This window comes from Acipenser ruthenus, chromosome 1, assembly GCF_902713425.1.
Source record: "Acipenser ruthenus chromosome 1, fAciRut3.2 maternal haplotype, whole genome shotgun sequence".
Classification (NCBI taxonomy): Eukaryota; Metazoa; Chordata; class Actinopteri; order Acipenseriformes; family Acipenseridae; genus Acipenser; species Acipenser ruthenus.
In genome coordinates this window covers 2,017,826-2,031,185 of record NC_081189.1, presented here as the reverse complement: position 1 = coordinate 2,031,185, position 13,360 = coordinate 2,017,826, and the positions used below count along the sequence as shown (strand labels likewise).

The window sequence follows — 13,360 nt, the reverse complement described above, 5'->3', positions numbered from 1 at the left end:
TTTAGTAACTGGGCTACACATCAAGCTCAAGAGGGTTGCAATCAATAGGAAACAGAAAGCAACAGGGAGGGAAGTAATTGTAGATACACGCAGATCGCTGGGGAATGTCCGAATCTCCGAGTACAGCAACAAAGACGACGAAACGAAATCATCGCATAGGCGTATGGAAAGGACCGGCTGGGCGAAACAACGGACTGCCTTGAACGACGTATATATACTGATACCAATACCGTTATAATAAATGGACAGGACTTTATTATAGATTATTAAAATAAAAAAGTAGTGCTGAAGAAAAAAAAAAAGATTTTATTATCCAAAAGAATAAAAAGCTAATACCCAGTCCACATACACTATTGATTATCATACAGTAGTGGCTTACTACTGTACCTGCAACAAGAAAATACTCAGAGAGACTGATGGGTTGTAATAAGGAAATGTCCGTTTAGAAAGCTCTCCCTCTCGAAGGTATACAATAATAAACGTGACTTGTTGTGCACACCCGGGCTCGGGTTGCTGCTGCTGCAGCCCGGTCTTGTATGTAATTTAAATGATGCATCCCATCTAGTATCGTGAAACAGGTTCAGCAACCCGCCTGCTTCTCATTGCGACACCTCGGAGCTCGGAGCGCGTATAGGCGGACCGGCGGGGATGTTTAGGAGTTCATTTCTCTTCCAGAGGAGGATCCGAAAGACTAAGTCGAGTTGTAATACACACCAGTAGCTGAACGTCAGTAGGGTGCTTCAGACGGTCTACGTGAGAAATAAAAGAAAGAAAGAAAAAGGACACTTTGCAGATTAGGAACTAAACGGACCAAGGACTAAACCAACGAGTTGAGCTCTGTTTGCAGACAATTCAAGGTAAGTTTACTATGTGGTAACACAGACTGCTGGGTAATCTAGGAAACTGGATATCAGATAACCTGAAGGCGTTTATATAAATGTAAGGGTAAGTAGCGTACAGTTCAGTATAGTGTAGTCTTCCCTGCACGCCCTTGTGTATTTTGGTTATGTGCCATCTGATGACAACGCTACCCGAATATTATTAACGCGCTGTCAGTCCACAGCGAGGTAGTCAGTTGACTTTGTGAAGTTTCGCGATTGCATCCCAAGTTTCGGGAGCCGTTCTCTTGTGGGGGACTGGTGTGTTTATTTGAAGAATTTCCTGTGGTACTGGAATTAGGTGAGTCTCCACACCTTATTGTGTATTTTCTATCACAGCAGCATACCAGAATACTTTTAAAAAGTGTGCTGGGCAACCCTTATAATCGTTTCCTTAGTGACAGCATAGCAAAGTGAATTAAAATACAGGGAAAGCATGGTAAAGCACAGGTATGCACTGTAAAGCACAGGTATGCACTGTAAAGCCCAGAGAGGTATGCTAAAGCATATTATAAAAAAAAGAGGCAAACTATGGTACACTATGTTAAATGCATAGTACTGTACAACCACGGGGGGAAATGTTTTTGTAAATGTATTGTGGTAAATATTAATAAGGGAGGCTTTGCTTACATTATGTTTCTATCAGAATTCTGCCCCTCGCCAGCTGGATCATGTTTATTGTTGATGGTGGAGGGTATTATTATTATTATTATTATTATTATTATTATTATTATTATTATTATTAATAATAATAATAATAATAATAATAATAATAATAATAATAATAATAATTTCTTAGCAGTATTCCCTAATGTTTTGTTCATGACAGCCTTGTGATAGAATGAGAAGAAGCACCTGTATCCTTACAACCTGTATCCTCAGTTAATTTCCTCCCATAGCTGTAATATTTACAGCTCTGTAATTTTAACCATTAATGAACTCATACTTAATGCTTTACAAGTTGGAGATCCACTTAAAAGCGAACGCGTTGTATGTACACCGTCTGTTTCATGCCAGTTCCCCGTGTGGGTACATCCTATACGATGAGTTCCTTCTGAAACATACACTCCTCTGATGTTTAGAAATCCCAGTGGATTAGAGGAACATTAGACCCCGTGTCTACTGATTTAGTGCAGCAATAACCCGCCCTTGGAATAAATCTAAATCTCGGCGGCAGCATAGCCGAGAAGCCACTGAAACTGCGCATCAGGTCTTCAGGTTATCAATGAAATAATGAAGGGGTTAATACCATACCGAGATTGTGTTGGTTCAGTTAGGTAAGGGTTTCGTGGTAATACATGTCTTGAATGTAATTGTCCTCGCCTCACAGCGCTGCATTAAATGTATAGCTATGGCGATATAAACTTTTAAGTTGTTGCCGCCTAGCTGTGAGTGTTTTGCTGCGCTAGATCAAGAACAGATGCATCAAGTTTGTATAAAGTCTGTGAAAGTCACATGACTTTTGTATTTCTGTGCTAGAAAGGCCTTCGTAGTTATACTGTACGTGAATCCGATCACAGACGGGCGTAGTTCAGTTGTTAAATCGGAATGACTGTGTGCCAGTAGTATGTTCAGAGCCAATGACAGATGCGAGTCTGAATTCTGAGGTTGAACTTCCTTAGTTAGCCCAGCGGTTCTCAAACTTCGCTGCACTGCAACCCCTTCTCGCATTAAGAATGACTACGCGACACCACTGCCCTGTGTTATTGCAAAGTAGTTAGTATTGATAAGTAAAACATGCATTGCAAGGAAATATCAACAACATAAATATATAACCATTGGCTATTTTTAATTCACAATACAAATCGCAAGATTTTTTATTTTATTTTTTTTAATTTTTTTTTACAGCCAGCTGTAAAAAATAAAATAAAAACGACATTACAGGTTAATGGGAGCGGTGAGCGTGCATGAATGAACACGGAAAATGCACGAGTGCTTTCAGAGCTGCAGATGAGAGCTTTTGACATTCTTGTCGCACAGAAATCCAAAAACAAGCAAGAGGTTTTTGAAAAAAATATGAGCTTCAGGTCTCGTCACAAGAAAGGTCCATTAATTCTTCTGCAATCCACCGCTCTGCTTTCCGATCCTTTTCAGGGAAATAGGAAAATCGAAACTGAGCCCGAAGGCTGGTCAGGTTGCTGCCGGTAACGGCTTGCAAGTCACTCTTTGACAAGGCATTCTCATCCAAACAGTTACCCCTCGTAATAAAATGACTCCAGGTGGCAGTTTACGCGATCGTACAAGGACAGCTTCCTGATCCAGCTTTCGATTTAGTAAGAGAAAGGACCAGTGGTGCAGTCCTAAATCTTAGTGCCGGAAGGCAAATTAAATTGTTTATTTTTCTAAAACAAATTATACGACTTCACGTTTTATTTGTACTTTGAACTCGAGGTAACATTTAATAGGTAATGCATGCGATTTCGATGCTACTCCCCCCCTTGATCAGTGCTGCCAGATTGGCGGTTTTCCAGGCACATGTGTCTTGTTTTGAAAGCATCTAGCGGGTAAATGCTGTCTTTTGGCTAGTTTTTTCTCATGCATGTTTGTTCTAATTCTTTCGATTTTGAGGTCATCACCAGCGCAGAACAATAACCGCGATGCCCTGCTCTGTACCACGTCCTCGTCCTATATATATATATATATATATATATATATATATATATATATATATATATATATATATATATATATATATATATATATATGAACATAATGTAGGTCTTTTATTTAATATAGTGCAACCAAATACTACAAAATGATATCGCAAAAGTCTACCTAAAGCCATAATAGTATTACAGTATTTCATGTTAGATTTTGAAATGGCACATTTTTCATTTTTTGTCAGTTTTTCATTATATGGAAAACTACAAAGCGGTATGTAATCCAATATGTTAATGTAAGATTATTCAGCAGGTTTCATTCGACTTTATGAAGCAATATTAGTTAATTCTACAGGGTGACGTCAAACCTTTGGCCATAGCTGTACATGCATCCATAAGGGGCTATCAATTTACACTGACACCTAGGCTCTGTCACCAGATATATCAATCCGAATTATTTGATGCTTGTCCTCCCATTATATAGCCTTAAAAACATATATGTTCGTAAAAAAGAGAAATATCAAAATTATCTGCCATTGTAATTCTGTATCATACAACAAAAGCATTATGTTATTATGAAAAATTAAAATATTGCATTATTTGCCATTGTAGAAGCAACCACATATTCAGTGACACCCAAAAGCCATGCTTTTTGAACAGCCGAAATATGATATTGTGAGTAAAGTTACGCCAATGTTAACATCTCCATCTATACATGCAAGGTTACGCTTGTACTTGGTTAGGAACAGAACCTCTTAGAATGTCATTACAAATAAGAAGACAAGAAAGAGGACAAGCCACCCCGGTCTCCCCTGCACGTGTGAGTTTATACAAAAAGAAAGAGGACAAGCCACCCCGGTCTCCCCTGCACGTGTGAGTTTATACAAAAAGAAAGAGGACAAGCCACCCCGGTCTCCCCTGCACGTGTGAGTTTATACAAAAAGAAAGAGGACAAGCCACCCCGGTCTCCCCTGCACGTGTGAGTTTATACAAAAAGAAAGAGGACAAGCCACCCCGGTCTCCCCTGCACGTGTGAGTTTATACAAAAAGAAAGAGGACAAGCCACCCCGGTCTCCCCTGCACGTGTGAGTTTATACAAAAAGAAAGAGGACAAGCCACCCCGGTCTCCCCTGCACGTGTGAGTTTATACAAAAAGAAAGAGGACAAGCCACCCCGGTCTCCCCTGCACGTGTGAGTTTATACAAAAAGAAAGAGGACAAGCCACCCCGGTCTCCCCTGCACGTGTGAGTTTATACAAAAAGAAAGAGGACAAGCCACCCCGGTCTCCCCTGCACGTGTGAGTTTATACAAAAAGAAAGAGGACAAGCCACCCCGGTCTCCCCTGCACGTGTGAGTTTATACAAAAAGAAAGAGGACAAGCCACCCCGGTCTCCCCTGCACGTGTGAGTTTATACAAAAAGAAAGAGGACAAGCCACCCCGGTCTCCCCTGCACGTGTGAGTTTATACAAAAAGAAAGAGGACAAGCCACCCCGGTCTCCCCTGCACGTGTGAGTTTATACAAAAAGAAAGAGGACAAGCCACCCCGGTCTCCCCTGCACGTGTGAGTTTATACAAAAAGAAAGAGGACAAGCCACCCCGGTCTCCCCTGCACGTGTGAGTTTATACAAAAAGAAAGAGGACAAGCCACCCCGGTCTCCCCTGCACGTGTGAGTTTATACAAAAAGAAAGAGGACAAGCCACCCCGGTCTCCCCTGCACGTGTGAGTTTATACAAAAAGAAAGAGGACAAGCCACCCCGGTCTCCCCTGCACGTGTGAGTTTATACAAAAAGAAAGAGGACAAGCCACCCCGGTCTCCCCTGCACGTGTGAGTTTATACAAAAAGAAAGAGGACAAGCCACCCCGGTCTCCCCTGCACGTGTGAGTTTATACAAAAAGAAAGAGGACAAGCCACCCCGGTCTCCCCTGCACGTGTGAGTTTATACAAAAAGAAAGAGGACAAGCCACCCCGGTCTCCCCTGCACGTGTGAGTTTATACAAAAAGAAAGAGGACAAGCCACCCCGGTCTCCCCTGCACGTGTGAGTTTATACAAAAAGAAAGAGGACAAGCCACCCCGGTCTCCCCTGCACGTGTGAGTTTATACAAAAAGAAAGAGGACAAGCCACCCCGGTCTCCCCTGCACGTGTGAGTTTATACAAAAAGAAAGAGGACAAGCCACCCCGGTCTCCCCTGCACGTGTGAGTTTATACAAAAAGAAAGAAGACAAGCCACCCCGGTCTCCCCTGCACGTGTGAGTTTATACAAAAAGAAAGAAGACAAGCCACCCCGGTCTCCCCTGCACGTGTGAGTTTATACAAAAAGAAAGAGGACAAGCCACCCCGGTCTCCCCTGCACGTGTGAGTTTATACAAAAAGAAAGAGGACAAGCCACCCCGGTCTCCCCTGCACGTGTGAGTTTATACAAAAAGAAAGAAGACAAGCCACCCCGGTCTCCCCTGCACGTGTGAGTTTATACAAAAAGAAAGAAGACAAGCCACCCCGGTCTCCCCTGCACGTGTGAGTTTATACAAAAAGAAAGAGGACAAGCCACCCCGGTCTCCCCTGCACGTGTGAGTTTATACAAAAAGAAAGAGGACAAGCCACCCCGGTCTCCCCTGCACGTGTGAGTTTATACAAAAAGATAGAGGACAAGCCACCCCGGTCTCCCCTGCACGTGTGAGCTTATACAAAAAGAAAGAGGACAAGCCACCCCGGTCTCCCCTGCACGTGTGAGTTTATACAAAAAGAAAGAGGACAAGCCACCCCGGTCTCCCCTGCACGTGTGAGTTTATACAAAAAGAAAGAGGACAAGCCACCCCGGTCTCCCCTGCACGTGTGAGTTTATACAAAAAGAAAGAGGACAAGCCACCCCGGTCTCCCCTGCACGTGTGAGTTTATACAAAAAGAAAGAGGACAAGCCACCCCGGTCTCCCCTGCACGTGTGAGTTTATACAAAAAGAAAGAGGACAAGCCACCCCGGTCTCCCCTGCACGTGTGAGTTTATACAAAAAGAAAGAGGACAAGCCACCCAGGTCTCCCCTGCATGTGTGAGTTTATACAAAAAGAAAGAGGACAAGCCACCCCGGTCTCCCCTGCATGTGTGAGTTTATACAAAAAGAAAGAGGACAAGCCACCCAGGTCTCCCCTGCATGTGTGAGTTTATACAAAAAGAAAGAGGACAAGCCACCCCGGTCTCCCCTGCACGTGTGAGTTTATACAAAAAGAAAGAGGACAAGCCACCCCGGTCTCCCCTGCACGTGTGAGTTTATACAAAAAGAAAGACGACAAGCCACCCCGGTCTCCCCTGCATGTGTGAGTTTATACAAAAAGAAAGAATAGAGAACATAGCATCCAGACCCTAATAACACTTTCATTCCAAACACACCTTTTAACAAGTTCAACATGGAATTTCTAAACAATTCTGTAAATGAAAAGAAAAAGAAAAAAAGACGGTTGTGGGAAAAAAAATCCTCCTTTCCTTTTTTTTTTAAAGAAGCGTTGTATAGAACACTCAGCTGTTCGGAGCGGAATATTAAAACATTATAAATTATAGGCTTCTCTGTTGGGTGAATAGCTTTGAACATTCCCATTCATTCTGTGGCAGCACAATGTGATTTTAACTGTGTCTTACTGTATTGCATTGGTCGTACAGAATGCCTTGACTATGTCCACGATTTTAACAGCGCTGCGCTTTGGGGCCATGTGATAAATCTGTATTTTAATGTCCTTTTATTTCACATTTCGGGATAAGCAGTTTGTTTAATGTCAAAAGAGAGATGATCCTGCCCTGGACCCTCATGAGAAATACATGAATGTGGGCCATGTCAAGCACCTGCGAGGATCCCTGCACTGGGTTGTCTTCACTGGGATTATGACAGTATCCCAATAACTCTCTTGTTTCGTCCTTTCCAGTCTTGCTTTGTGAACTCTCAAGTGGAAATCAGAAGAAATATTGTAGTTTAGCTAGTCATCATCACTCGCAAAAGTGAATTCCTCTCTCCCATTGCCAGAACCATGTGCATTGAACTAGAGCAATGGAAAGAGTGTCCACACAGAAGATATAAATATAAAAAACGGGATGCAATCCCACTGTGCAGATAAATTGAGGATGAATACTGAGTTTGGGAAAGCCTACCAAACAAACGCAAAATGAGGAAGTCTACTTAAACGATCTCATGTACGACTACGTTCTTATGGCAGCATGAGGTTTTGTAGATGTTACAGATTCAATGAGACGTTCTGTGTTTCCACAGCTGCCCTTCATCACCCCCTTGTATTTGTGTTTGGAAGATACAGAAGTGTTGTACAGAAGTCAGTGACAGGACCTGTTCCTTTCAGGCATTCTGTTTTCTAAACAATGTGCACCTGACTGTTGATACAGCACGCTTCCAGGCAGCCTAGTCATTATAGTGTTCCTAGCACGAGCTGAAGCAGCAAGGCTGCAGATTGTCAGAGCGTTATGCAATCAAGGATTATATAATCATTACCAGGCCAAAGGTCTCAGACCCCATTAAGAAAAGTAGTGCGTGTTTCAGTAATGTGAAACATTTTTAACAACCTTCTGATTTTTATATTTTAAATGTGGTTGACAGGTTTAAAAAAATAAATAAAAAAACTTGACTACATTAAAGTTTCTGAAAATGTTATATGTTCTTTTTAATGTCCTGCAAAGTTAACTTTTTTATTAATTACAACTGAGCCTGACACTTTTAAATATATAAAACCCTCAGTTTAGTCTACTGGTAAGAAACATTAAGAAAATCCATAAACTCTAAACTAACATGAAGCAGCAGACAGGCCTGTGTCTTTTTTCTTCATGCAAAAGACTGGCTGTAGTTGTATTTCTCTTTACATACGTGCGTGCCAGCACTAATTAGCTTGTTAAGAAACCTCAGTCCACAATGCAACTGACCAGACTCAACTTCCTGCCAAATGAATACTCAGAGGCTGGTCTGTGGAGCGGAGTGGAAATTGCCTTGATTGTTTATCATGATGCAGTGTTGATAAAGCAAGTTTTGGACCTTTGACCTTGGTGTGAAACCCCAAAAATATAAATCTCAACAAATTACCAAGAAAAGGTCAAGGTCTCGGCGTCGTCTGTGCAAAATTTCAGGAAGGCAATATTTCTGGTTTGCTTTGAAAAAATCAAAACCTAACCTGCCCCCAATAAAATGACACCCCCCACAAGTGTGCAGCACTAACTGTTTTTGAGTAGATGGTTGGTTAATGTTAAGGGGGGGGGGGGTACCCATCAACCACATTTTAACCTCTCTATAACTTTTGACCCCTTGTCCTGATCAGTCTAAAAATATAAATTTGAGCTTGTTTGCCTGAAACAACCCCAAGAGCCAAGTTTGGTGTAAATGGGAGATGGCAGGGTGTAAATGGGAGATGGTAGAGTGTAAATGGGAGATGGTAGGGTGTAAATGGGAGATGGTAGAGTGTAAATGGGAGATGGTAGGGTGTAAATGGGAGATGGCAGGGTGTAAATGGGAGATGGTAGGGTGTAAATGGGAGATGGCAGGGTGTAAATGGGAGATGGTAGAGTGTAAATGGGAGATGGTAGGGTGTAAATGGGAGATGGTAGGGTGTAAATGGGAGATGACCGGGTGTAAATGGGAGATGGCAGGGTGTAAATGGGAGATGGTAGGGTGTAAATAGGAGATGATAGGGTGTAAATGGGAGATGGTAGGGTGTAAATGGGAGATGGCAGGGTGTAAATGGGAGATGGCAGGGTGTAAATGGGAGATGGCAGGGTGTAACCTGTTGGGTGATTTGTCACGGAATGACCCTACTCCTTTTAAGATTGTAAAGACTTCAATCATGCAGCCCTGATTCTTCTATGTTCCAGGCTAAATAGATTCAGTTCTTTCAGCCTTTCTTTGTAGCTCAGTCTTTTAAGCCATGGGATTAGTCTGATTAGTATTTCTTTAACTTTTCCTTGACAAAGGCTACACCCATTGCTTAAAGCATGCCATTCAGTTTACTGCACATACGTTACACGTTTACTAAAAAACCTAAGCATGACAGCATTAGTTACAGATTTTCCACTGATATGCAAAAGCAGTGCAGCGGTTCTGTGCTTCTGCAGTACCACAGTACTACACAAGAACCTGTGTGACATAAGGACCAATATGCAATATGTGTTTCTAATCCATTGTGTTTGCATTGCTGGTAATACTGCGACTGATTCTTCTAAACATGGTTATATTTTTTAAACATTTCTGTAAGGCCAGCCCCAAGTTTATAATAATGCTGTGATAATTGGATTGACTATGGGCTGGAATCATGGCTGCCTGCCCTGAAGGGGAAGTATTTGTCTTGTCAGGACGCCAAGAGCTTCAACAGACATGGGAGCTCAACGCTCAAGAACACGATTAATGCTCTAAACAGAACACCCCAGAGTAGAGGCCTAGTTTCCAAGTATTTCTACAGCTTGTACTGACGCCCCCTTGACTAGCATCACACATCCTATCCTTGACCCAACCTACGTGTGCATCCCAATAACACTGCCAGCTCGCTTTAGCAGAGGCCCATGCTACGAGTTTGATGGATCCTCGTTCTGAACTCTACCACTCTGCTGGTGCTGGGCTCGTTTTTACTTCCCTAGCAGGAACGTGGGGAATGGGGAGCTGATTTTCTAAACAAGCACATTATGCTGAAGAAGAATAAACGCAGTTTTGTGCTCTGACAGAGTTCACACTCTGAATCCACTGAAGAAACATGTCCAGGGTACCTTCACCTTCGGCAAGTCAGCAAGGCATTAATGAAATTAGAATTCTGCAGCTCCGTTGGTGAAGTACACAGGGTGTTAAATCAAGCACAGGTTAAACCAGACGCAGTGCTGTGTGTGTGAACAAGTTTGCATGTTATTACCTGTAACACTTGAAATGTATTTGCTTACGATTGTAAGTCGCCCTGGATAAGGGCGTCTGCTAATAAATAAATAATAATAATAATAATTCCCTCACCATTTCCGCTATCATCTTCTATAGATAGTGTGTGTTATTCTCATCACCAGTTTTTACAACAACAAATTAGTTCTTAGCTAAACTTCCTGTTTTTGCATGCATTGCGTAGAGTAATTGCAGGGGAAACTGCATTACCAAATAGTTAGCCGCCTCAGTCAGCCTGCAAGTTCTACCAATGCATCTTGCTGTGACACATAGTCTCTGTAGAGATCTTTATATTGTGCATTAATACATTATTACTGATGTAACACAATTTTTGATCCTGGGTAGTAAGTGTTATTTCCTAATTGCTTATGCCTCAAAAGTATAGAAAATGGCTATTATTCCCCACAAACTTTGCTTTTGTGACCAGGACAGTGATATTTTGAAATTTACCTATTTCCAATGAGAAAACAGGCAAATTTGTGTCTTTTCGTTCACATAAAGTCAGAAAAAAACAACATATGAATCCAAATTAACATGTATTTATACTAAAGTAATACAAAAATGACTACAAAAGATTTAGAAGTGAGTAGTTTTTCGAGATTTACGATTATACTGTAAATCACTTTCACGAATCAGCCCCCAAATGTAGTCTCCCATCATGTTCTCGTTATACTGTCCTTGGTAGCGGCGTTCAAAGTCCAGTATATCCTGGTGGAAGCGCTCGCCTTGCTCCTCCGAGTACGCTCCCATGTTCTCCTTGAATTTATCAAGATGAGCATCAAGGATATGGACTTTGAGGGACATCCTACAGCCCATTGTGCCGTAGTTCTTTACCAGAGTCTCAACCAGCTCCACATAGTTTTCGGCCTTGTGATTGCCCAGGAAGCCCCGAACCACTGCGACAAAGCTGTTCCAAGCCGCTTTCTCCTTACTAGTGAGCTTCTTGGGGAATTCATTGCACTCCAGGATCTTCTTTATCTGTGGTCCGACGAAGACACCGGCTTTGACCTTTGCCTCAGACAGCTTAGGGAAGAAGTCTTGAAGGTACTTGAAGGCTGCCGACTCCTTATCTAGAGCTCTGACAAATTGTTTCATAAGGCCCAATTTGATGTGCAATGGTGGCATCAGCACCTTCCGGGGGTCCCAGCCGTACTCATCATACTTCAAGGCGTCCAGCAAGGTCTTGATGCTGTTGTAATCCTCTTTGAGGTGCACCGAGTGAGCCAGGGGAAGAGACGGGTACTTGTTACCATTATGGAGCAGCACGGCTTTGAGGCTCCTGGATGAGCTGTCAGTGAAGGACAGTATAACGAGAACATGATGGGAGACTACATTTGGGGGCTGATTCGTGAAAGTGATTTACAGTATAATCGTAAATCTCGAAAAACTACTCACTTCTAAATCTTTTGTAGTCATTTTTGTATTACTTTAGTATAAATACATGTTAATTTGGATTCATATGTTGTTTTTTTCTGACTTTATGTGAACGAAAAGACACAAATTTGCCTGTTTTCTCATTGGAAATAGGTAAATTTCAAAATATCACTGTCCTGGTCACAAAAGCAAAGTTTGTGGGGAATAATAGCCATTTTCTATACTTTTGAGGCATAAGCAATTAGGAAATAACACTTACTACCCAGGAACAAAACAAAAAAAAAAAAATTGTTACACGGTGATATCACATGTGCTAACCATACATTGTGTTCAACACATCTACAGTGTCTTTTAGTTCTCTCATCAATTACTCACTACAAGGTTCCTCCTGTATACCCTCCTTTTGGGAAACAGCAAATACAATTCATGGTTATTGTTGAAGAACTCTAAAGGAAGGACATTGTAACCTCAGTCCTAGGAGACTGCTTCAACACAGAACTCACAAAGAGGCGCGCTTTGGCTGTGGAAGAGGAGACACCTGGTTGGTTCTGTTGAACACAAGCTGTCAGGGAATTAAAAGCCTAAGACAACTGATGTTAGTGCACATTGAAACCGGAGAACAGTATATTTTCCAATTTTCTGATCTATGAAAATACTGCATGAAATAAAATATATTTTAATTGTTAACAAAGCACTATGTAGTTCACTGTGGGTGGAACACCTGCAATAAACAAAATTAAAGAAAAAACAGCTTAGAAATTATGTTCAGTCTTACTGTATATAAATTCATACGTCATGCGTAGGGTTTCTTATTGTATAGGGCTGTCATCTTGTATGTCCACTATGCCGTATGTTCTGTGCTAGGGATGACCTCTATACACAAGACGAGACGTTCTGAAATTCTAAAATTAATGGGATTCCATATGAAATGATCGTGGGAGACCGCATTTTGAGGGCCAAGGAGGCCCTTCACACCTTCGGTTCAGAAAAAACAAAAAAAAAACCCTAATGCAATAGAGATTTTGCTTTTGCAAATAAATCTAATTTAAACAAATGTACTACTGCCTGGACATTCTTAGCCTTGAACACAAGGAAGACAAAAGCCAGGCCTAGTTTAAATCACAGAGTGAAATAATGGATTTGGAAAACAGGCAAGGTAAACATTAGAGCACAACAAGGAGCTCAGAACCCCATCCTGCCAGAGCAAATCTTCCTGCTGCTGCTACTGAGCGAGGCCAGCTGCAAGTAGAACACAAAGGAAACTATCTGGGAGAGCAACAGTCTCAAGGGTTAGATGTACTGTAAGCAGGATTGCTCCTTTTAAGCATCGGTTTTTCTACCAAAATATTGTAATAAATCACTCACCTTTGGGTTATTCACCATGAAACCTATGCATTTTACAACAGGTTTTGCCACTTTCACAGTCTTTTCTGACCAGCTGAGCTGACGATACACTGTGATTGAGTGGGGCAGAGATACTGCGATCCAAAGTCAACGATAGGAAAGCGCCAGGTACGACTGACACCCGTTTCATTTGCCGTGATTTTCCTTAGCACGGATATCTCCAAGTAAAGTACTCTATTTAAAGGCTTTAGTGTCAAACCTAATATCAC

The 13,360-nt window shown here is 41.9% G+C and overlaps 1 protein-coding gene across 2 annotated transcripts in view; it reads left to right on the top strand.

Annotated features, from left to right (window-relative positions):
- The window catches only part of LOC117403717 (rho-related BTB domain-containing protein 2-like), a 73,837-nt gene continuing 60,477 nt past the window's right edge, over positions 1–13,360 (top strand). Inside the window, exon 1 of one of the 2 annotated variants that reach the window (XM_034926270.2) lies at positions 1–857. The gene's annotated coding sequence lies outside the window, so the exon portion shown is untranslated. Of the gene's footprint in view, positions 858–957; positions 1,180–13,360 lie in introns of those variants that run through there. The other variant, XM_034926271.2, reaches the window with a different exon arrangement.